This window comes from Triturus cristatus, chromosome 2_1, assembly GCF_964204655.1.
Source record: "Triturus cristatus chromosome 2_1, aTriCri1.1, whole genome shotgun sequence".
NCBI classification, from domain to species: domain Eukaryota; kingdom Metazoa; phylum Chordata; class Amphibia; order Caudata; family Salamandridae; genus Triturus; species Triturus cristatus.
The window spans coordinates 645,888,412-645,913,333 of record NC_140581.1 but is presented as its reverse complement, the minus strand read 5'-3'; positions in this window follow the sequence as shown (position 1 = coordinate 645,913,333).

Sequence of the window (24,922 nt, the reverse complement as noted above, 5' to 3'; positions counted from 1 at the left end):
CTGTACCCCACACATCATTGACTTTGCAAGGTCTCTTGGAATTATACTTGACAAGTCATTGAGCATGCAGGAACACATTAGCTCAGCAAGCAAAGGTGCGAACTACCACATGACTCTTCTAAGAAAGATAAAACCCTTCCTCCCCCCAGATGACTTCAAGTCTGCTGTTCAAGTTCTAGTAATTTCCAGGCTAGATTATGGCTATGCAACACTCTGTGGGCTATCCATCTACAAGTTGGCTCCGCTCAGGGATTCTCTGAATTCAGCGGCAAGGCTCATCACAGGTTCCAGAAGAAATAGCCACATTACACCGGTACTGAAATCCTTAAGATGGCTGCCTTTGGAGGCTAGGACTCATCTTAAGTTTGCTTGCATGACTCACAAGGCCCTTCACTTTAACACCCCTCTGTACCTAGCCCAAAAAATGGAGTTTTCTGGTGGGGCTGAGCTTCTAGGAGTTCCTGCACTCTGCCGCTGAAAACTCAAAAATTCCAGAAAAAGAAAACGTATAATCGGGCATTCTCAGCTATTGCCACGAGAATCTGAAACTCCCTGCTGCCGCACATCAGACTGACTCCCTCTACGGCATCTTTTAAAAAAGAAGTGAAAGCTCTGTGAATGAACACTCTTGTTTAACGGCACCTACCCCCATCAGGTACCTCTTGTGGTTGGTTCTGCTACTTGCTGGCTTTTCTCCTTCTCCACAGACATCCTTGCCCTGATTAACGCTACTTCATAGTTTTCTGTTTTTCTCAGGGGGGCGTATGCTTTTGACTATGTCTGTGACTTTGGTTTGTATTCAGCCCCTGTATTTTTCTGCTGCACCTATATACTCTTCTATTTCCTTTTGCGTGGGTATAGTTCATTGCTCCTCTATCTTTTCCTGTATCTTGCTTCTCACTGTTTTTGTTTTTTACCCGCAACTCTGTTTTGTACCTCGGTGATCTGTAAAGCGCGCTAATGCCCACTTGGATCATGTCCGCGCTATAGAAAACTTTATAGAAATAAATATAAATAAATATATTTCAGGACTCATAGAGCATGCATCCTCATTTTAGCTTTCTAGAGCACTAACCACATTTTCTATGACAAAAGAACCCTCTCAATTTCTTCATTTGTAAAGGAAATGCTTTACATTTTACTATGATTCCATCAAGATGGCTTCATTTGTGCTACAATTTTATCATAAATACAGAATGTTAGCACTTTAGTTGTTTGTTAGAACTCTGTTTGGAACTGCAGTTAATTATTAGGGAGATAACTAACCGACTACTCCTGGAGTTGAAAGTAAATTTTTCACTCTACATGCCAGAATGATTTACTGAAATGGATAAGGAAGATATTGGAGTACTCATAGAAAATGTGTCCATATTTGAACTTTATAGATCGCTAACCATATATTTTATAACACAAAGAACCCCCTCATTTTATTTATTTCTAAAGGAAATTATTTACTTTTTACAGCCCTAATAGCATTAAGATAGCTTCAGGTGTGCCACATCATAAATACAGAATTTTAGCTCTCTAGTTTCTCACTAGAACACTATGGGAAGATGGAGCAGAACACTGGGTAGTTAACTGACAAATTGGGCTAGTGTTGAAAGCATATGTTTTAATATGCCAGTCAGAATGATTTACTAACAGGGATGAGAAAAGTTTTTGATAGCTCATAGAAAATGTGTCCTCATTTTAGCTTTTGAGAGCAGTAAACATAATTTCCATGGCATAACAACCCTCCTTATTTTGTTCATCTCTAAATAAATTGCTTTAGGTTTTACATCTGTAATTCCATCAAGATGGATTCAGGTGTGCCACAATTTTCTCATGAATATAGAATGTTAGCGCTTTAGTTCTTCATTAGGACTTTATGTCACAAATTATATTTACTTGAGATTATTAAAACTGGTGAATTTCAGAGGTATTGTTTCTTTAAAACTGTATGTTTTTACTTAACCCCTTCAGTGCCCGCCCCTTTCCCCGCCCTGTGCCGGCCGTTGTATTAGCGGGCGGGGTCCATGACGAGTCCAGCTCGTCATGGGCACTGAAGGGGTTAAATTTCATAACTATAACATCCACTTTAAACGTTATTTTTCCTAGGAATTTCTTTTAAATGGAATTTTTTTTTAAAGGAAAGTAGGAAATTATTACCTTATCTAACTATAATATCACTTTAACCTTTGTTTTTTCCAGTGAATTTTTAGGGTTTTTAATGTAAAGTAATATTTTAGCACCATATGTAACACCACAGCAACTCCTAGGTAGCCAACCTGCAAGCTCCCTACACCTGCTGTGCGTGACCTTCGACTGCTAGTGGCATGCTGTTGGACACAGGGATAGGCCTACGCCCAACCTCATGCAAGTGCCATACCTCCTGCAGTGCACTGCCTTCCTGCATGTACAGCATGCAGAGGGTCTCACATGGTCTAGCTGCATTCAGGCAGACTTACTGACTTTGTCAAAAGTCATTTTATAAAAATATAAAAGCGGAGCTATTGGCTTTATCAAGGGATAAGCATATCAATATATATGAGAAAACCACAGGTTTCAGGGACGTTATAGTTAGTTGGAAATTTCAATCTTACAAACCCAGAGAAATTGGGCCATTATAGTTAGTTGAGAAAATTTAAAAATGGCGCCCATGCAATGCATTGCTGACGACGTCACATATTACGTCACTCATGACATGATCAGTGATATCACTGATGACATCACTGATGACATCTCAAATGACATCACTGATGATATCATCCAGAGATTTTTAAAAGTTTAAGAATGTTATATATAGATAAGCAAAGGTGTATTGAAGAGTGAGTGGGTGTGCGTGTCTGATGGATGATTTAGTGGGCATGTGACTGACTGTATAAGTGAGTGAATAACCGTGTCTTAGTGAATGCATGGGTGAATGACTAGTCTGTGTGAATGTCTGTATCACTCTGTCAGTTGGTATGTAAGTGGCTGCATGGGTTGGTGAGTAGCTACATGAGTGTCTATATGGGTTAATGATTGGTTGTCTGAGTACCTGGATAGGTACCTGAGTATCTGTGTGGGTGGGGGGTGTAACTCTGTGCATGTATATGTGACTGGGTGATTCAGTGGGTGTATGGGTTCATGAGTGCATCTGCGAGAGGCTGTATGGGTGAGTGAGTGTGCGTATGGCTGTGTTGGTGAGAGAATGGATGTCTCAGTGGTATATGTGTGAGAACTACATATGTGAAAGGCAGTATATGTGAGTGTTGGAGTATATAACTGACTATATGTAAGAGTGAGTGAGTGTGAGAGTGGCTGTACGGATGAGTATGTGCATGTGTGAGTGAGAGAGTAAGTATGTGTTGGTATCTGAATAAGTGAGGTGGTGTGTGTATAACTGTATAGGTGAGTAAGTGGCAATGTTATTGATTCTTTGGGTGACTGACTAGGTGTGTGAGTAACTCTATGGGTGAGTGACAGTATGAGAGTGTCTGTATGGGTGTATGAGTGCATATATCAGAGCATGTATTTATGAGTGACTGCATGTATGAGTGACTGTATCAGTGAGTGAGTGGATGTGTGTAGACCTATGAATCAGTGAGTGGGTATGTACTAACTGGTATTAGTGCTCTATGGTTTCGAGAATGGTAGTCTCTATTTTAGAGTGGGTGTAAGAAAGGTTATATTAGGGTGTGAGGAGGTGCATCAGATATCAAGTGGATGATGACATCAGTGATGTCATCAGTGATGTCATTTGAGATTTCTCAGTGATGTCATCAGTGATGTCACTGACCATGTCATGAGTGATATAATATGTGACGTCATCAGCAGTGCATTGCGGGGGCGCGAGTTGTAGTTAGCTCAACTAACTATAATGGGCCAATTTCTCTGGTTTTGTAAGAGAGAAACATCCAACTAATTATAACGTCCCTGAAACTTGTGGTTTTTCAGTGAATTTCTAAGGTTCTTTAAATGCTAATTTCTAACTATAACGTCCCTAAAACCCATGTTTTTTATTAGGGGTGGGCGGAATTTGCGTTGTCGCGCTACCCAAAGCTCCACGAAACAGTAAAAAATCTCCGCGAGCACGCAGAGTTCCACGAAGATGCAGAATTACTTGTTCTGCCCGTTCGCGATGTGTTTTTCCTGTTCTCGAACGCTGTTTGCGTGCTTGGGGGGAAATATCTCACAAACTTGCCAATGCGGTCACCAATTGGCACGGCCATCTTCTTTCACTTGTCCCGCTTACTCGCGATGCGTGTTTCCTGTTCGCGGGCGCGTCCAAATGACGTGTTAGCAATCGCACACTCTCGTGGGATCTTGCGGCTGGCTACCAAAATCTCGTGGCGCACGTGATCATATAGGAAAACTTACCGGCTCCCGCACGTGCGAACACGTATTTTTAAAAGCACGAACAAGGGAAAAATTCCGCGACGCAGCAGATCGCGGAATTTTTGGCAATTCTGCGGTTTTTTAAAATGCTAATTACTAACTATAACGTCCTTGAAACCTATGGGTTTTTCAGTGAATTTCTAGGGTTTCTTTAAATGCTAATTTATAACTATAATGTAGTAGTTGTGTTTGCAGAGTGGTGCAAAAAGGAGGCTGGGCCTCTGACCAGCGCTCAGGAATTCTGTTGCGCAGGACTTACAGGAGGTACCAGCAGGGCTTCTTGGCCCCCAAAGTCCTTCAGGAGTAAAGTGGACTTCATCCCCCAACCCGTAGTGTGACAGGAAGCACGTTTGCAGAGTGATTGAGAAAGGGGGCGTGGCCCCCGAAGACCTCTTAGCAATACTTCTGTGTGGAACTTATTGGAGGTAACGGGGGGGGTAGTTGGCCCCAAAGGACATCCTTGGGGGTCAACTGCCCCTCCTATTACCTCCAGTAAGTTCCACACAGCGGCATTGGTATGTTCTCATAACAAGCCATGCCCCCTTTGCCCACCATTCTAAAAACCTGCTCCCCGGCAGGCTCTTGGATTTAAGTCCCCTTCGAGGCTGGGAGTCTTTAAAGGCCAACTAGCCTATCTGACACCTCCAGTAAGCAGTAAGCCCGAGATAGTGGGATTGCTGAGATGTGGACACAGGCCACGCCCCCTTTCTCCACCACTCTGCAAATGCACCTCCCAGCACACTCTTGGTTGGGGGATGAAGTCCCCTTGCCTCCTGAGGGTCCCTGGGGCCAACTAGCCCTCCTGTTATCTCTAGTAAGCCCCACAAAACTGGATTGCTGATGGTGGTCTGAGGCCGCACCCCCTTTTTACACCACTCTGCCATCATACCTCCTGGCGCACTGCTGCTTGGGGCATGAAGTCCACTTTAGTCCTGAGGTCCTCAGGACACAAGAGGATCTCATCGCCCCATCAGCAGTGCACCAAGAGTCGCGTTTGCAGAGTGGTGTAAAAAGGGGCATAGTCTCAGACTACCTCTCAGCAATCCCAGTGTGTGGGGCTTACTGGGGGTACCTAGTGGCTAGTTGGCCCCTAAGGACCCTTAGGATTCAAGGGGACTTAATCCCACAACCCAGAACGCGCCAGGAGGCACGTTTGCAGATTGGTGCAGGGAGGTGGTGGGGCCTCCGTGAGATGCCGGCTTCTCTTTTCTTTTATTTTTTTAGAAGTGGGGCTGTGTGGCCCTCTATATTAGTATATTAAGGGCCCCGGGAACCCCATCCCCCAGGGCATGGCCACTTTTTTTAAAACTACAATTAGAGGAGGGGGCTGCGTGGCTCCCCTCCTGAGGCCTTTTTTTTGGTCCCCGGGGACTCCATCCCCCGGGGCTTTGCCTCATTTTTCTTTTCTTTTAATTTTTTTCGGCCCGGGGGCATGGCCACTTTAAAAAGAAAACAGTATTTAAAGGAGGAGGGGGTGCATGGGTTCCATCTCCAGGTGGATGTCGGCTAATTGCCTCAAGCTGAATTCAGCTAAAACAGAGGTTCTGAGATTTGGCAATAACCCTTTGATGTGGACACCAGACTGGTGGCCTGCTGATCTTGGCCTCTGCCCCACATCTTGTAGGAAAGTTAAAACCCTGGGTGTTGTGGTAGACGAAAAACTCAATATGGGGGACCAGGATGAGGACAAGGTGACATCTGGATGTTCTCTGATGCTGAGAATGATTAGGAAAATCAGGTTCTTTCTTTCTGAGGGGAACCTGAGAACGGTGGTGACTGCACTTATATTGTCACGTCTTGACTACTGTAACAGTCTTTATGTCAATATACAAGCTCAACATCAAAATAGCTACAAATTATTCAAAATGCGGCTGCCAGACTGCTGACCAGGACACCTAGGTCTGTTTCAGTCAAAGGAGAACTAAAAAAGCTACACTGGCTCCCTACTCATTTGAGATCCCGTTTTAAGGTACTATGTATAGTGTTCAGAGCCTTGAACGGGACTGGTCCAGAGTTTTTAAGAAACAAGTTTTCCCGGTACATCCCGTCTAGAACCCTTAGATCTACGGGCGCTAAATTAGTGAAAACTCCCTGCTTTAAAAAAGTTAATTGGGGAGGCAGAAGCTTTGTAAACAGTGCGTCCAGAATCTGGAATGAACTCCCTTTTATGCTAAGAAACACCCCTGACTTTTGCGTTTTCAGGAAGGGTCTTAAAACATGTTTTTTTTCTCAGTTCTAGTTATGTTATCATCTTAGGTAGTTAATGCTTAGCGCCAGGACACCGGATGGTAATCGTGCGCTCTATAAATTATAATAACATAACATAACATAACACGGCGTCCCTCCCTTGGCCACTTTTGGCCCTGTAGGGCTTCAGGAAGGAGGCCATGTGGCCCCCCAACGTAAACATAGCCTCAGGGAGGTGGTGGTATCTGGGGCCGGAGGTCATCAATGGTCCCCACACTTAATTTAAAATTGCCCTTGGGAGGTGGTGGTCCTTGGGGCAGTGTGGGTGGGGGGCAGGAGCCCGCCATGCACTTTTTGAAAGAAGCCCCGGGCAGGTAGCAGTCTCCAGGGCAGCACGGGGCCGCATGACCCCCGCAAAATATTTAAAAAGCCCCGGGGAGGTGGCAGTCCCCTGGGAGCGCGGGGGCAGGAGCCCTCACACAGTTTTTTGAAAGAAGCCCTGGGGGGGTGGTGGTCTCCGGGGCTGCGGGGGGGCTGCGTGCCCCCCACATATTATTTAAAAAGCCCCATAGAGGTGGCAGTCCCCCGGGGCCACTTGGAAGCTTGGGATGGGGGCCTTGGGCCACTCCCCTAAATATTGAAATGTGTCATCTCCCCTGGCCCTGGGACACCGCAAGTGGTTTTGTTGTTTTGGTTGCACAGTCACACCTCCAAAATATAAAAAGTGAAGCTATTGGCTTTTTCAAGGGATGTGCCTATCAATATATGTATAAAGCACATCTGTCATGTTTCTCCAAAAATCCTCAATATTTTAAATGTAATGTATATTTCTATAATTTACATAATGCAATATCCTATAATAGTGATTATTATAAAAAGTAATTAAAACTTTTACAATATAAAGGAAAACTTGTCCGTGAGTCTTTCATTTAACATAGTTTTTTATAATGGATTTTTTGGGCTTAAACATGTTAAAAGAAAACTTAAAGAACATATTGTTCTTTTATTTCAAAACAGAAGCAACATGCCCCTGGGTCTTTCTTTTAACATTTTGCAACCCACAAAATGCAATCATAAAAACAACCACAAGAGAGCCATGAAGTGCAACTGAAGAACATAGAGCTCCAGCCACAAGTGCTTTAAAAATATAAGTTCTCCTAGGGTCATGAATTAAATGGCCCAGGAGAGTACCTGTTTTTTTAATGTTGCTGGGAGGCTGCTACGCTATATGCAGCCCCCTCACAGCACAAAAAACTTGGTGGTGCCCCTACCTCTTGTTGGGATGCCATCACGGTAAAAACCAAAATAATGTAACTAGCCTTTGCAGGCCATTATGGAGTGATTGCTCACGGAGAAGTGAATAATAAATAAATGGCTCCTGCCGCGCATTTATTATACACTTGAATTTTTTTCTGAAACATTTATTTGGTGCCTCAGTGTTTACCTGGGACACCCATATGTTTCATTTTATTTAGGTGCTGCCGTGAGCCTCAGGGCCCTCATGGCCCCCTCTAGGTCTACAACCCACATACATAGTGTGTGCCAGTGGGAGCTGGCATATTTTTTATTAAGTGGGAGCCCAGGTGCCCACCCAGTGCTTCCTCAACTTCTCTTGCAGTTGGAGCCACGGGGGGAGTGCTAGTGCCCCCACACCCCCATTGGGCTGGCCACTTTTTTCTATATCTAGGTGTGCCGGTGCCATCACAATGCACCCACAATGTAGAGGGCTGTTGGGTGTTGCAGTGGGAGCCTCATGTCCCCCGCCACCCGAGCCAGCTCCCTATCCAGCACAATACTGGGTGCTGGCAGGAGCAGGCAACTTTCCTTTGCTCCCACCCATTTGAGAGCAGCATTTGTTCACCTCTCCCCTCAAGGTGGAGCAACGTTGAGTTTCCTGTCCCAGAGAGTATGAGCAACATATCCCTACTCTACCCCTTATATAATTAATCTCAGGATAGGGGATTTAATCCTTGAGTACTGTAGTGGCTGCCGCAAAATTTTCTTTCAAGTTGAGGTTAACTAATCAGAGTGCTTGCTCCTACTGGACTCTCACTCCTATGGGAATTGAGGATGACCAATGGAACAAAAGCATACCAGGCCAATCAGAATGCTTTACTTCTTGAAGCTGAAATTGCTGGACTCTCACAGGAATTCCTTGAACCCAACCATCCATATATACAAATATGTTTGTACCTTAATTTCTTCTAAACTATGGATTTATACCAATTTACAAAAGCATGCTTACTGGACCAAGATCTAAGCTTTTTGATAACATTGGTGTATAGCAGTTAAGCTGTTTTGGCTGTAGACCTGTTTAAAAAAGTGTGTGGAAAATGCATGGGAATTATGCTATCTATCAATCCATCCATCCATCCATCCATCCATCCATCCATCCATCCATCTGCCATCCATCCGTCTGCCCATCTGTCCGTCTGTCCGTCTGTCCGTCCGTCTGTCTGTCTGTCTGTCTGTCTGTCTGTCTGTCTGTCTGTCTGTCTGTCTATCTATTTATCTGTCTGTCTATCTATCTATCTATCTATCTATCTATCTATCTATCTATCTATCTATCTATCTATCTATCTATCTATCTATCTATCTATCTATCTATCTATCTATCTATCTATCTATCTATCTATCTATCTATCTATCTATCTATCTATCTATCTATCTATCTATCTATCTATGTGTCTGCCTGTCTGTCATTTATCTATCTATCTACACACACTAACAGTTATATATTCACATAAGAACACCGAAATCTAGCTTCATTGTTCAAATGTGGATTTGAATTTGACCCCATACCAAGATTTACAGATTGCATGCTGCAAACTGGCACATGAATTATTGTATTACACTCAATCCACATTCTTTTCATAAAATGTGCTGAGAAAGAGGGTCATGTACAAGGCAAATTAATATATACAATCATCTACTAGGATAGCGCATATACTTGTGATAGAGGAAGACCATGAAAAATTACATGTATAATGTGCAAATAAGAAGGCATTTCTTTTCAATTACTCCATTTAGAAAAGATATTCAGAAATAATATGAAAGGTGTCTTGAATTCTGATAAAGGTTATCCTCTATTGACGTAGAACACATTATGCAGTTGCTTCTCCATATCGGTAACTATGTATTCCTTTGTTCAATTTTAACAGTCACCTTCATTTTTATATTGAAAAATGAGGCAATGATTTTACTTAAAGGTTACCAAATTCTTTAAGCTACTCTGCTTTATGCATTTTAACAAAAGGTATTGTGCTTGCAATAGGTAATGCAGAATACATATCGACACATTAGGTACATTTCAAGACATTAAAATCCTTTTTGTTAGAATACAATAGCCTCTTCTTTTACAAGTCCTTCTTTCTGAATATGAATTCAGAGTTTATGATATCTGAATACGTGTTTAAATTTCAACGTGTTCTGTAAGTGTAAGCTCTTTTGCAAACCTTAATTTTGATATCTGCTGCTCCCAGGTATCAAGAAGGCTAATCTCAATTTCCATTGTTTATAATTTTCTGAATTAAACCATAAAAAATTACCATGCTGCAGGTGTACTGGATTTATTCCTAGTGGAAAAGCCCAGAGCTGATTTTTAGGATCTTTGTGGTCCCCTAGGAGAAGGAGAACATTTGAGGACCTTCTGGTTGGCGTAAACATGACATTACAGGCAGTCACATCACCCAGCCCAGTTTCTGTTTTGGTGTACCCTGCCTGGCGTTTAGATTGTAATCTTGTTTGTCATTGCTTCCAAGATTGCCAGCTGGACTCCAAGTCTTGTGCCTTTGGCAAAGGCAACCACCCATCACTCTTTCCTCATATGAGCTGCTGGGTGTCTCTCAGAACTGTGTCAGATTAATTTGTTTTTTTGCTTTTTTATAAGATCTTTACACTTCACAGAGAGATCACTTTCCAAGGAGAATACAAACTATCCTTCATTATAGCGTGTATATTGTTTCCCTTGTACCCTTTGTTGCAGTATTAGTAGTTTCCCTTTGCAGACTTTTCATTTTCCTGAACATCCTCTTCCTCCTTGAAATAATCAGCTTCCATTCTTCCTTTCTTTCCAGTTCTCAGGTATTTACAAGTATATTTATAACCCTCCTTCAGAAAGCCCTTTCCTTGCAGAGAACACAGCCACCCTGTTGCCCAGTCTTATTCAAAATTAATTCACACCCCATTAACCAGCGTTGTCCCTAACTCAGCCATCTAATTCCCTACAGTGGCCCTCAATTGGAGGAACCAAGAATGGTGTTCCCAACAGGGCAGTGGTGTGGCAAGGGTGAGGCTGTATCTGCCCCAGGTGGCATGAGTTTCCAGGGGCAGTGGGCTCACCCTTTGCTCGCCCGCTCTTACCTGCAGCTGTCGGGCTGCAGACTCAGGATTCACCAACACCCCCCCCCGCTACTCAATTCGGCACCATGGGCTGCGAAGGCAGGGATCGCCACAGGCGGCACAAAGCCTAGCTATGCCACTGGGCAAGGGACCAGTCTGGCCATTTTGAATAGCTCGGTGTTTCTAGGCCCAGCAGTCCAAGGTCTGCTTCTACCCTCAAATCTCTTGTCAACTAATAAAGCACTCAGTAATTCTTGGCTCAGAGACACTGAATCTGGTACGCCTGGATGTAGATGAAACTTGTGTAGGCAGGATGGGAGCTCAGCCTCTACCTGACCTCTGCAGCCCCACAGGGGGTACATAAATGATTCCTATAGTCAGGTCCAGGTCTTCTGAGACACCTAATCCTCCACCTCCCCTTTAATCCATGAAACATGGCTGGATGTTAGTTCACTTTCAGACATAACCAGACACCCAGACCAGAATCTGTGCCCCAGGGCAGAAACGGATGCCACCTGCCCCTCCACACCACAGCTTCAATATCGGGTGTGAGTCACACCCAGCAAAAGAAGACAGCCCTGCATCGCTGGCAGAACCTCGACTGGTGGCTCAATCTCCCCCTGGCCTCCTTAGTAAGGAGATCCTGGGGCACTGTGATGGCTGCACCACGCCTTGTCACTGTCCCATTTTCTGAAACAGCACCAGGCTGCAGGGAAAGGCCAAAACTTGAATGGGTCCTACATGCCATCAGCACAGGGGAGCAGACAGTGCTACCCCTGGACAGACCATTCCTGTCCTGGCCTGTCATGATCCTCATTGGCCTGCTGGCACATATATTCTGCTTGATCTGAGCAGGCTGGAAGTGCCAGCATATTTGCCCATTGAAAAATACTAGAATATGTCCATGTCTTCCCTGTCTGTGCATTTTTTTCTGTTACATGGATACATCTAGTAATTGCTTGATTTTAGATAGATACTGTCCACAATTTAGATACCACTCACCCCTGGTAACCCTGCACCAAAATGAGGCCTCATATGTTTGCAGTCTCCACTTCATGGAGATTTTGACCTGCAAGTTTAGCAAAAATGGAACTTAGTAAACATGCATTTTTTTTCAACTTTATTTTCAAGATGAATAAGTACTCAATAAATATTTTTTCACTCTCCATCACCCTTTAAAATGGTTAATGCAACTGCAATTTAGATAGTTCAGACGAGAATCATCCAAAAGTAAGATAGATTTGCAAATAAATCACTGCTAAATACATTTCTTGTACAACCATATATAAACACCTACGAAGTGACGAGTGCGTGGGTATCCACATCATTTTCACAGCATTTAATTCATCATTCCTATTACATTCTGCTACATAGGGTCACTGCTTGTATAATATATTAATGTGTGTACCGATATGGTGGAATCCACACTCCAACTGCAATGGAAGTATGTCGAAATCAATGTAATGATTATTCCAAGCTTGTGTATATTATAAAGGAATAAGCAGTCTGCAATTATTCCAGTTGACACGTTCGCATAGGCAAATAAACAAATAATTTTTTCAAGTATTTGAATACAATAGGATCAATAAGCGACAATGACAAACCAAAAACACAGGCGGGAAAAATCACCATAAAAGTAGAAAAAACACCCAAACACAAACAGACCAACACCCTAGCACCATGGAGGCAGCCGGAGCAGGCGCAGAGGACAAGGACAACCCCACAAGCACCCCGGATGACCAGCCCGGGACCTCGGGGACAGGGAAGGGCAAGGACAAGAAGAAGAGGAAGACGAAGTTCAGTCCGCAGGCGAACAGGATCATAGTCATGTAGGTGATGGAACACCATCAACAACTGTTCATCACATCCCACGTGTCATTGGGCACCAAAACTGAAATATGGCGGGACATCGTGGACAAGGTGAATGCCGTCAGAGAGCACAAGAGGACAATGGACAAGGTCAAGAGGCGATGGAATGACATCAAGCGAAAAACCAAGGAGAAGCTCGCAGCCAACCAGACGGCAGCAATGCAGACTGGAGGTGGGGGCCCAGCACCACAGCAAATGCTGGATGACATCGAGGAGCTGGTGTCGGCAGTCATCAGTGTGGAAACTGTGGCCAGAGTCGGGGGACCGGACACTGCTCGACAGGACACAACACAACCGCAACAGGGTGAGTGACCACCAGGTACTGGGGGGATGGGTGGAGATGGCCACGATGGCACACATGCACAATCAAGCAGAGCACAGTGCACACCCTCAATGACTCGGGGTCATCGCCCAGATCTATAGACTGTCAAAATGTACAATGCCATGCTGTCTGAATGTCAACATGTACCATGCGGCTACATACATGTGGATACATTGCAATACACCATCTCACCTTCACATTGCAGGGCCACCATCAACACCCTGCAGAGCAGTCCCAGCCACTCTTCACTGAGGAGGACAACCCCAGCATCGATGCACAAGCCCTCCTAGACATCATTGACATTCCCTGCGACTCACCTCCAGGATCAGGGCCGACCAGCTGCATCAAGGAGGCCCCACCTACCACCCAAAAAACCCTGCAGGAGGCACCCAAGGCCCCAGCAGTCTCCCAAGATCACCAGGAACAATACACGGCCTTCCAAAGCCGTGTGCTGGAGGCCCAGAGGACGATGGCTGAGCAGGAGCGGGTGGGGTTCGACCTCATGGCCACCAAACTGGACGCCATCCATGGGTGTCTAGGCCCACTCCATGGTCTCTAAGAAACCCTGACTGACATCGCTGGAGTCCTGATGTGGAGAGAAGAACACCTGTCCACTCAGAGGGGCATCAGCGATACCTGCCATGAGCGGGCACACATGCGGAGGCTCGTGGAGGACATGGTGTGGATGGAGGCGGTGAGGATGGCAGCCATCGCTGCACATCAGCGAAATGTAGCTAAGATCTACCATGCCCTGCAGATCATCATCATGGCATTGCTGCCACAAGGCATGGCACAGACGAATGCTGCTGCCCCCACACCATCCACATCTCTGCCGCCTGGTGTGCCATTGCCTCACAGTGATACCAAAGGGGATGATGGACAGAGCGCCTGAGCAAATCAAACACTCACCCCCAGTCAACTGATCTGGGTTTAATCCATCATCATTCTTTAGCTCACTCCACCACCCCAATTCAGACATGGCCATATGCAAATCAGTCTGACCCTGTGCCTCATGGGAACAGTCCAGCCCGAACTGCCAAGCCATGTCTTCCCTGGACCGGAATCAAGCATCCTGGGACCGGTTTCGGGTTCATAACCCTCATCAGCCAGGCTATTTTAAATTCAGTGGCAAAGTGAGCAAGGGACCCACATCTGGGCATACCCTGCCAACTTAGGGCGAACAAAGTGATACCAAAGAGGATGATGGACGGCGCGCCTGAGCAAATCAAACACTCACCCCCAGTCAACTGATCTGGGTTTAATCCATCATCATTCTTTAGCTCACTCCACCACCCCAGTTCAGACATGGCCATATGCAAATCAGTCTGACCCTGTGCCTCATGGGAACAGTCCAGCCCGAACTGCCAAGCCATGTCTTCCCTGGACCGGAAACAAGCATCCTCGGACCGGTTTCGGGTTCATAACCCTCATCAGCCAGGCTATCTTGAATCCACAGTGCGGCAGACATATCCACTCCGGCACCTGATGTGTCAGTGGCACACAATGCCTCAGCCGTTACTGCAACACCCACAGGTGGGGTAGAGCACACATCTGGGGATGAGGACGTGGATGGGTTTGTGATCAGGAGGCACTAGCATTCATTTCCGCCACCTGGCCTGTTTCTGCTTGGTGCCGCACATGGCCTCATGACCTTCCACTGATCCCCGATACACTCCGATGCACTCACCTTGGACAGCGACATGGACTGCCATATCCTGTTTGATGACCAATGACACAGCGACCAGACTGCAGACTGTACCCTTCCTCTTCTGCAGTACTTGTTATCCCCGGATAGACTCTGGCTGGCTCTCCACAGGTCCATATTGTGTAGTGTGCTCGGCATTGCCCTGTACCGCTCCAGCTTCAGAACTGCACTGGATGTGCACTAAACATCCAGTGACACATTGCTGTGTCATGTCTTTCATCATTCATGTATGAATGTGTGGATGAATGTAGGGATGGTGATTTCCCTTGCGTCAATGATGCTCATCCTGTGGGATGCCAGTCAGAGGGTGCTACATTGCATATTGTGTACTGGGTCCTGTGAACACTACAACAGGGACACATGCATCAGTCACTTCCATGTCTGGACATGGACTGAACCATGCCCAGAGCCCACGAGTCCTTGTTGCAAGCCCTGCACTGATCCGGCGTATGGCACGCCAGACCACTCCGCCTATGCTCCGAAGGGGCCCTCATCGCTACCTGTCGCAGGCATACTCGCTGGTGGTGTGCAGGTTACTGGTCTAGTTGTCAGCATGTCACACCCACTCCCTGAGAGCAGGATTGCATGCACACTACACCCGTGGTGACTGGATGACAGACGCTCCACGGTTCTCAATCATAAAGGGTCCATGAGTTGTTGCGCACAGGGTTAGTGGCACTCGAGGCCTTGCGGTCGTCACAGGTCTACCACCACGTGGCACTGACTGGGGTTGCCCAGGGTCAGTGGCACCCTGAGCATCGTGGCCGGCACAGGCACCCCACCACGGGACGGGGACTGTGGGTGCACTGAGTTTGTTCACCTTAAGCTGCTGAGCAGGTGTGCAGCCTGCGAAGATGCCCCGTCCCAGCAGTCTGGACAGCTCAGGTTTTGTGTGCCCTGCTGGACCGCAGTGTAGGCCAGAGCCAGCGGGCAGTGCGGGCCTACGGCCATGTGGCGTTGCTTCCGGGATCCCAGAGTTAGTGGCACCCACTGGGCTGAGTGGGTGTGCAGCCTGCAAAGATGCCGGGTGCACTGGTATGTCCTATGCCATGGAGTAATCAAGACCCATGAAATACATGCTGTTGGCGGAAGGTGAGCAGTGAGGCCTGGATGTGCATGGGCAGGCATGCTCCGATGGGTGGCGTTAGGGGCTGGGGTGCCTCTGCCTGTGTGTGCATGGGCGGGCATGCTCCGATGGGTGGAAGGAGGGGCTGGGGTGCCTCTGCCTGGTGTGCATGGGTGGGCAGGCGATATTGTCTTCTGCAATTGTGTGTACTGTGCCAATCATGTATCTGAACTCTGTTTCAGATGATGGCTCTGTCTCAGATGTGTGACCTGGTGTACTGCTATACATACCGGCAAGTGGTTGGAGACACACCGGTGGCAGCAGGTGAGCAATGTGGCCTGGGTGCGCAGGGGCAGCACTCTCTCTCTTCCTCTCTCTCACTCTCTCTCTCCCTCTCTTCTTCTCTCTCTCTCCCCCTCTCTTCTTCTCTCTCTCTCCCCCTCTCTTCTTATCTCCCTCTCTCTCTCTCTTCCTCGCTCACTCTCTGTCCTTTGATGTGCGCAGGGCACACCTTCTCATCATGATTGTTTTCTTGCAGGCTGTGACCTACGGATTGTCCCAAGGGGAGCCGCCATGTGTCTTCATTTCATTTCAGTGTTCATTTTAATATAGTTTCATTTGTTGCTTCGAAAGTGAATGTGTGAAGCTCATTTTTGTGATGACACATACATGTCACCAGTTGTGATTGTGCGACATCAAGCAGATTATTTTGTACATGTTTAGGTGTAGCTGCTGTGGCATGTCTTATGTTGGGGAGGGTGCCGGGGAGAGGGGTTCTGGGGGTGATGCCGGCGGGTGTTGATGCCCTTTCAGCCCTCCGGCCTGCATGTTCATTTGCCCGGGTGCATCTGTTGTTCTTCCGGTGTGGCTGTGGGCTGGGCTCCCTTTTGTGGTGCAGGCTGTGGTTCGACTTTTCACCAGGTATGAGCAGGTGTTATTTTCCTGCTGCTAATGCGCCTTATCTCCTGTTTTGTGTTCTTATCACAGTTCTGGCTGGTCGTTGTGAATGTTGTGGAGTGGTGTTGTCACAGCTTTTGGCACGGGAACGACTACTCTGCATCTCATTAGCGATATTTGCGGGGGTCATCTGTGGCGATGTTTTTTGCGGCTGCTATCGTGGGTAAACTGGTGCTGTGGGCTGTTAACACCAGCTTGTGATTGGAGCGATAAGTTTATCGCAACTTTGCCTGCGATAAAGTGCCGTTAACTCGGCGATAGATCCTTGTGAATATCCCCTAAGATGTTTATCAACCACCCTTCATAGCCCCACATTATTCTGTTGTAGCTCTTGAGAGAGTCTTGAGACAAGTAACGCTGCAGGTGATAAACAAATGAAAAGAACATAATCATAAACAGTTGCTATGTAGGTGTCAGCACCATGCTCAAAGCTAATGAGAGCTCGCATCTTGTGCAGGCATTGGCTACAAAGTCCCCCAAATCCAATAACCTGGAGAAAGTTAACGGGTTGGCTTCTAAGCCAGATTGCCTGCCGTTAGATATTGGTGGTGCTTCACAGCATAGGGAAACCATATGTTACCAAGTGTTGGAACAACAATGGGTATTTACCTCTCATTCTTTAATGAGTCCAACGCCAGTGCAGCCCTGGTCAATGCCTGATCTAGGGTGAAACATGAAGAAGACATTCATGTCTTAGTTAGGTCTGGTTATATCTAGGTCACGATGGAACCTTAAGACATTCAACAGGGTGTGTTTACACAGGCTGAGATGCTTGACTTCTCTGTCTCCATGAGTGCTTCGAGAGTGCTGTCTGGGGCTATTTGTTATTTTCCAGCTGGCCCACCTACTATATTTGTGAAACTCCACCTTGACTTTATCAACCCACTGGTACTATCTTGCATCTTTTTTATATTAGGAGATTGTAATGTCTGGCCAAGGTTCTCTGCTAATTCTCTGCTCATCCTTCAGATCTAATAACTTTATATCAGCTGTAGGGCTTTAACAATTAGTTGTTGGACTCACACAATGATGGTTATCCCCTTGACCTTATTTTTCCTCCTTCTGAACTGATTTCATCATATCACCCGGTGCTTTTGGCATGGGTAGATCATTCTCCAGAGTGAATTTCAGATAAATTGGCACTAAAGGCCCTTGAATCTTCTGATAACTCAGTTCAAGAATAGTACCCTACTTATCAAGATTGGGTTAATCAGGCTCTTGAGACAGTTCTACAGGTCATGAGAATATTGGTATGGTCGTGACCGTCAGTGCCTTGGTATGACAATGTACTGCATTTTACTAAATTAGAATGTACAAAAACGGAAAAACTGTGGAGAATTAATTATGGTAACAAATCGATACGTAAACTGTAAACTGCCATGAAGGCATATAAGAACAAAATTGCGGTGGATAAATTAAACTACTGTGCCAAAGACATTATCACTGCTCCCTTTGCAGTCAAAAAAGTCTTTAACAGTGCTCATACCTTAGCTAACCCTGACTGTCTCTCCCAAACAATTGAACCATCTTTGACATTATGCAATACCATGTCCGATTTCTTTGAGGCAAAAGTATTGGATATTGTTGCCAGCTTGGGACAGATGGTGGCCAAAACTAAGAGTTATTCTTCAGCTGCCCCCGGATTCAGTGAGTTCATTTGTAAATCTGAAAGATTATAGCCGTATTGCTCACCAGCACACTGCATGACATTACAAGCTTTACGTACAAAGGGCTTGGCACCGTCTGAGTGGAAAAAGGCCTCCGTAATACCTTTGTTAAAGAAAATAAAAACACAGCTGATCCTGCTATTCTTACCAACTGCAGACCAATTTTTCTGTTGCTGTTTCCTGTTAAGAATTTTCCGTAGAGCGATATGTGAACAAGCATATCTCAGACTTTCTTGGAGCAACCCAATCTTGATAAGCCCAATCAGGCTTTCACCCAGCTCATGGGACTGACTCAGCATTGATCTCAGTCTTGGATAATGTAAGAACGGCAGCAGACAAAGGCCACTTGTGATGTTAGTGTTGTTAGATCCTCCTTCAACACAACCAATCATAACATTTTAGTCAGTAGGCTTCCCAATATTGGTATAAGAGGTAGGGTTCTGGAACGGTGTCAATCATATTTTTAAAAATAGGTCTCAAACTATTTGTCTCGCATCTGTCAGATCCAAATTCAAGGCAGTTGGCCAAGGAGTCCCTCAGGGGTCCTCCTTGGCCTCCTTGGCGTTACTTCAATAAATTGTCCACCTAATGTTTCTCTGCACTAGTGTTATCAGGCAAATGTTACTGTGCTGCAAGACCAACAAAGTGTAAAAATACTACAGGGTTTATTGATTTAGCTTTGGTGCTTGTAAGACATGAACTTACTATGAAATGGAATGGCACCCAGAGCTTCTGTGGTAGCAAAATGGAAAATGGAGTTGGTTTACAGGGTGGGTTATAAGAGTGCAGGATTGTATAGTGATCTGAGGAAAGGAAGAGGATCAATTGAAAATGTGTGTGTATGAGATAATTTATTAGATTGACTTAAAGATTTATAAAATAGTATTGATTCTGGGGAAGAAAATGGTTAAAATGTCATTTGCAAAAGAAATATGTGTTGTATATATATATATATATATATATATATAATATATATATATATATATATATATATATATATATATATATATATATATATATATATATATATATACTATAATGGGGACTTTACTTGAGGGAGGGTGGTACTAGTGGGGTTAAATTGTTTAATATTGTTGTGCCTATCTTATTATAAGTACTTTGTTCACAACAAAAATGTTACTGTGCTGCAATTGAATTCCACCCATTCAGTTTTCTGGATTTTTTGTTTCATTGACCACCAGATTTTGGACTTTTTCCAGTGGGCGAGTCTCACTACTGATGTCACACCCACAGAATTCATATGGCAAACTGTCTGCATGTGTTTAATACAGGATCTGAAGCATCTGCATTCTGGGGATGATTCTTTCCTCGAGAAGCATCAAAATCTTCCCAAAATGATGATTTAGAGTTAAAAACCTGTTTGAATTGACATTTGGCATTGGTTTTTTTTTTATGCGAGGACTCCTGATTTTTTAAAAACTTTTTCTTCAACTGGAAGGAAATGCCCCAGAGTCTCTACCTTCCTGTTCTTGTCCAACAGACCCATCCCTTTTTTTTTTCTTCCAGCTTTGCGATTTATTTTGGACCCAACTTTGATTTTTTTTTTCCTTTTATTAATGCAATCTCACATTTCAATTACATACATGTAATATAGATTTCTGATGAGGTAAATGAAAATCCAATTATTCCTACAGAGGTTAACTTACACTTCCTTACGAAAAAATTCCTTACATGTACACAGGGAATACAAGAGGGAGGAAGACTAAGTAAACAAAAAAAAAAGAAGGAAAAAGAGAGAGAAAGAATAGGCAGAACTACATTAATTTCATATTTCATTTTACCTGTGCCATTTTCTTTCGCGAGTAGCGTTCTAGCTCTCGCACGCTGCACACGTCCACTTTAACCCTACTTAATGGGCGAGACTCGGATGCGCAGCGCCTGACAAGGTTCCTTTCACTTGCCACGTTATTTCGCGATTAGTTTAAAAACATCTATTTTACATGTGGGGTTCTGCATTTGCTGTGGGGAATTTGCATTAAGTGTAATATTGTTTACTGTGCTGCTGGGGAATTGTGCATTATTCAGGGGGGAAGCAATTTTTAAAGACACAACGCTGCTAATTTTTTAATCTATTTTGTGCCTCCTCCGGTTTTAAAATCATTTCGCTAGCCTCATTATTCCCTGATCCTTGGTGGGGTGTGAATCACGGCTTTAAGCGGCCAATTACCTGTGCCATTTTCTCTCGCGAGTAGCGTTCTAGCTCTCGCAAGCTGTACACGTCCACTTTAACCCTTCTTAATAGGCGAGGCTCGGAAGCTCAGCGGACGCGCGCAGCGGACGCGCCGCTGGCGCGCCAAAGGCGCGCCTAAGGCAAGCTCGTCTGCGCCCGTCCGCGTCAAGTCAGCGGCAGAGGCTAGTTATGCTGCTCATTTTGTACCCTCTGGCGGAAATATCCTCCAGCTGTCGAGTGAGTGCCTTAAATCATTTCGACCACCCCCTTGTCCCTGTTTAGGGACTAGGCCCTCGCTCCTCACAGCCGATTTTAGGTGTGTTGACTGTGGCTTTGCCTTTAATTCCGAGGTGCCTTTGGCCCTCTCGAATGCTTCGGAAAGGCAGCGTTTGAAAGCCGCTTTGATAAACGCTAGATCAGTGAGGAGACATCACTTTGAGGTCTCTGAATTATTGATGGATAATGCTCTTGATCTACTGTTTATTACAGAGACCTGGCTGGACGATGCATCCAACCCCATCATTGCATTGGTCACACCTGCTGGCTTTAAATTTTGCAGGATGGACCGCCCTGCTGGAAGGGAAAGCGGTGTAGCGATCCTTTATAGAGAGAACCTATTATTGAATAGCGAGGTCTCCTCCCTGTGGGATGGATGTGAGGTCTTGGATTTCAGTATTCATCTTTTCGGATCACTTTACTTTACTTACTTTAGGCGGTTCACTAATTTATCGCCCCCCCTGGTTTAGCCAGCGCATTTTTGAAATCATGTGCTGAACGCTCACTATGGGTCTCCCATTATTTGGTTCTAGGGGATGTAAATCTTCACCTTGATCAACAAGATGCAAAGGAGTCGATGGCCTTCCTTGACTTTCTGCAACTTGCTCACCTTACCCAGTGGGTTTCCTCACCTACGCATCAGGGTGGCCATATCCTTGACCCTATCTGTTCCAATTTTCCACTGGTAGTGGATGAGCCTGTGCCGGTCCCTTGGTCAGACCATTTTTTTATTAGCTTCTCCTGGGACATTAGTCGGCCAGTTCAGTCTTTGTGCTCTCTCCGTCCCCCGGTGTTTACTAAAATTGATCCATTGCAATTCAAGCTGGCCTTGGCTGCTTCTAGGCCCCCCCTGTCAACAAGATCTTACTGGGAATGTGGTCGAGTTCACAAGGTGGATTGCTGATGCAGTGTCCTCTCTTTCAGCGCCCCGCCCACCGAAGCTTTCCAGGGAATCGCCCTCTAAACCATGTTACCTGCCGGAGCTGAAAATTCTGAAACATGACTGTAAAGTGTTGGAGAGGGCCTGGCGCTCGAGTGGCTACTGCCCCTTGGCGAAGCTCACGCTGAGATCTAAACAAAAGAGCTACTATGCAGCGGTTGAGGTGGCTAAAAGTCAATACTTCACCAGGCGGATTGACCAGGCGAAGGAAAACTCTAAAGAAATCTTCTCAATAGTAAACAGCTTCATGTCTCCGATAGCTCTGGTACGTCCTGTTCTTGCTACAGAGGACTGGTGTAATATATTGGCCAAGTTCTTTCAGGACAAAATTCTGGATTTTCAACCCACATTTTCCACTAACTCTCACACATCCGTCCGAGACATCTCTGTCTCTCGACCACTTGTATCCTCCCATAATTTCTCCTCTTTTTCAGTGGTTGATCTCCCTACCTCTTTCAAAATTTTGATGGACCTAAAATCGGGCTCGCCCACTGATCCCTGTGCGGCCATGCACTTGGCTGCAGTTGCGTACTGTGTTAATCCTGAGGTCAATCGAATTATAAATATGTCATTGCGGGAGGCCTGCATTCCATCTTCTTGGAAGCAAGCTAAAATTCTGCCTCTTCTCAAGAAACCGTCTTTGGACCCTCTCTCCCCAGGTAACTACCGCCCTATCTCTTTGCTTCCTAGCCTCGCCAAGGTTTGCGAAAAGGTGGTCACCAATCAGCTCACGGATTATGTGGAGGACTCTGGCCTGCTCCATCCGGCTCAATCAGGGTTTCGGACGTCTTTCAGCACGGAGTCTGCCTTATTGGAGGTATCGGAGGCAATTAGAGAGTGCCTTGATGCCGGGGGGAGGGCTGCGCTGGTTATGCTCGACCTCTCGGCAGCTTTCGATACGGTGCCCCATGCCTTACTGCTCAATCGCCTCCTCGAGATTGGAATCTCAGGGTCAGGGTCAGGTCCTTTTTGGAGGACCGGTCTCAGCTGGTATGGCTTCCACCGTGCGCCTCAGCACCACAGCTAGTGGCTACTGGCGTCCCTCAGGGGTCATCCCTTAGTACCCTTCGCTTTAACATTTATGTTACTCCGCTTATCTACCTGGCCGAATCTTTGGGGGCTAAGGTGATGGCCTATGCAGATGACACCCAACTGCTGTTTTCCTGGGGTCATGATGAGATCTCTGTCCTCCCTGCGCAACAGTGCCTCTCCTCGGTTTTTCGCTGGCTCGCCCAAGCTCAGCTTAAAAGTAATGAGGAGAAATCGGAGATCCTCTTGTACGGCTCCTTCCCGGATGACTTTAGAAGGAAATTATGGCCTCCAGGGTTTCCTCTCCCTTGTTCTAAGGGTGACTCTGCTAAGAACCTTGGGATTTGGTTTAGCGAGAACCTGATTTTTTCCTCACAGGTTAAGAAGTTAACTGGCTCCTGCTTTAGTATCCTCAGGTCTCTTAGGAAGTTTTTGCCTTTTCTGCCCAGAGCGGCTAAGGAAACTGTGGTTCGTGCGCTAATCCTCTCACGCCTTGATTATGCCAATGCATTGTATGCTGGCATTCCAGGTTACTTGCTGGATAAACTGCAGGTGATCCAAAACGCGGCCTCCCGGCTTCTGCTGGGCCTTTCAAGCAGATGTAGTGTGCGTGCCCACTTGCGTCTGTTGCATTGGCTTCCTGTAAAGGATCGTATAAAATTCAAAATTTTATCCATCGCCCACAAAGCCTTGTATGGTTTGGGCCCTACCTATCTTCAGAATAGGCTGGCCTTTTATGTCCCGTTTATGTCCCGGTACGACATCTGCGCTCGGCCTCTCAACTCTTGGCAGAGATTCCTCGCTTCAAGCGTGTAAGACTGGGCGGCTGCTCTTTCTCTCGGCTAGCGGCTCAGGCTTGGAACGTGCTGCCATTGACTTTGAGGGGCACTGAAGATCCTGTTATTTTTAAAAAGCATCTGAAGACCCTCCTGTTTTAGTCCCCTTTCTTTGGTTGTGTTATCCTTGTTGGGTTCGTGCCGGGACACTCCTCGGAGTATCTGTGCGCTACAAGTGCATATAACATAACATAACATAACATATTATTCCTTCATGTACTCAATCATTGGACCCCAGATTGACAATCCAAGTTTCAGATTCTGTGCCCCCTTCAACGCATATAAACTATGCTCCAGATTGAAACTAACCAAAAATCTAGCTCTCCAAATTTCAAAGCTTGGGACCTCTTTTTGAAGCCATAAGGAGGCTCTGCAAAGACGGGCTACCGCCACTGCTATGAAAATTAAATATCTAAAACCAAAAGCTGATTGTCCTTCCCTTACATCCCCCCCTTTACCCATTAACATAACAGACGAAGAAATATTAATTTTAATTCCCATAATTTCTGAGAGAATCTTTTCAATATGATCCAAAAGTTGAGTCAGTTTCCTACATGTAAAAAGAATATGCATGATATCAGCCCCATCTGCCCCACATCTAAAACATTTCCCATCATTGGGCCCCCCCATTTCATCATCTTAGCAGGGGTATGCGATAGATCAAAGATGGTTTTAAAATGTTGTGTTCTTAAATTGGCTGATATTAAAATTCTCCCTACCATAGCAATTGATTGTTCTATGCATATTTCCTGCTCTCCCAATCTGTTTCTCCTTATGGTTTGGCTTTCCAAATCATCTCTCTGTATGTCCAAAAGACACCTGTAAATTACACCTCTGCGTTTTTTCCGTCTAACAGCCTCAACTAATAAGCATGGCTCTATTATCCTTTGTTTTTTCAACAGAAAATCCCTCATCTGTAGAAATTTAAAAAATTCCGTCTGACGGAGTTTAAATTCATCAGCTAACATCTGAAAGGAGAGCAGATCTCCATCCTTATAAAATTTACCTATAGATATAATTCCCTTATCCCTCCATATCTGAGCTACTCTGTCAGTGAAGACAGTGGGGAGTAAGATGGGTGAATTTATTGGAGTGTAGAAACAAATCCCCTCAATTTGTAGCTTTTTCCGCACTACTCTCCAAACCTTGTAGGCAGCAATTTCTACCTTAAAGCGCG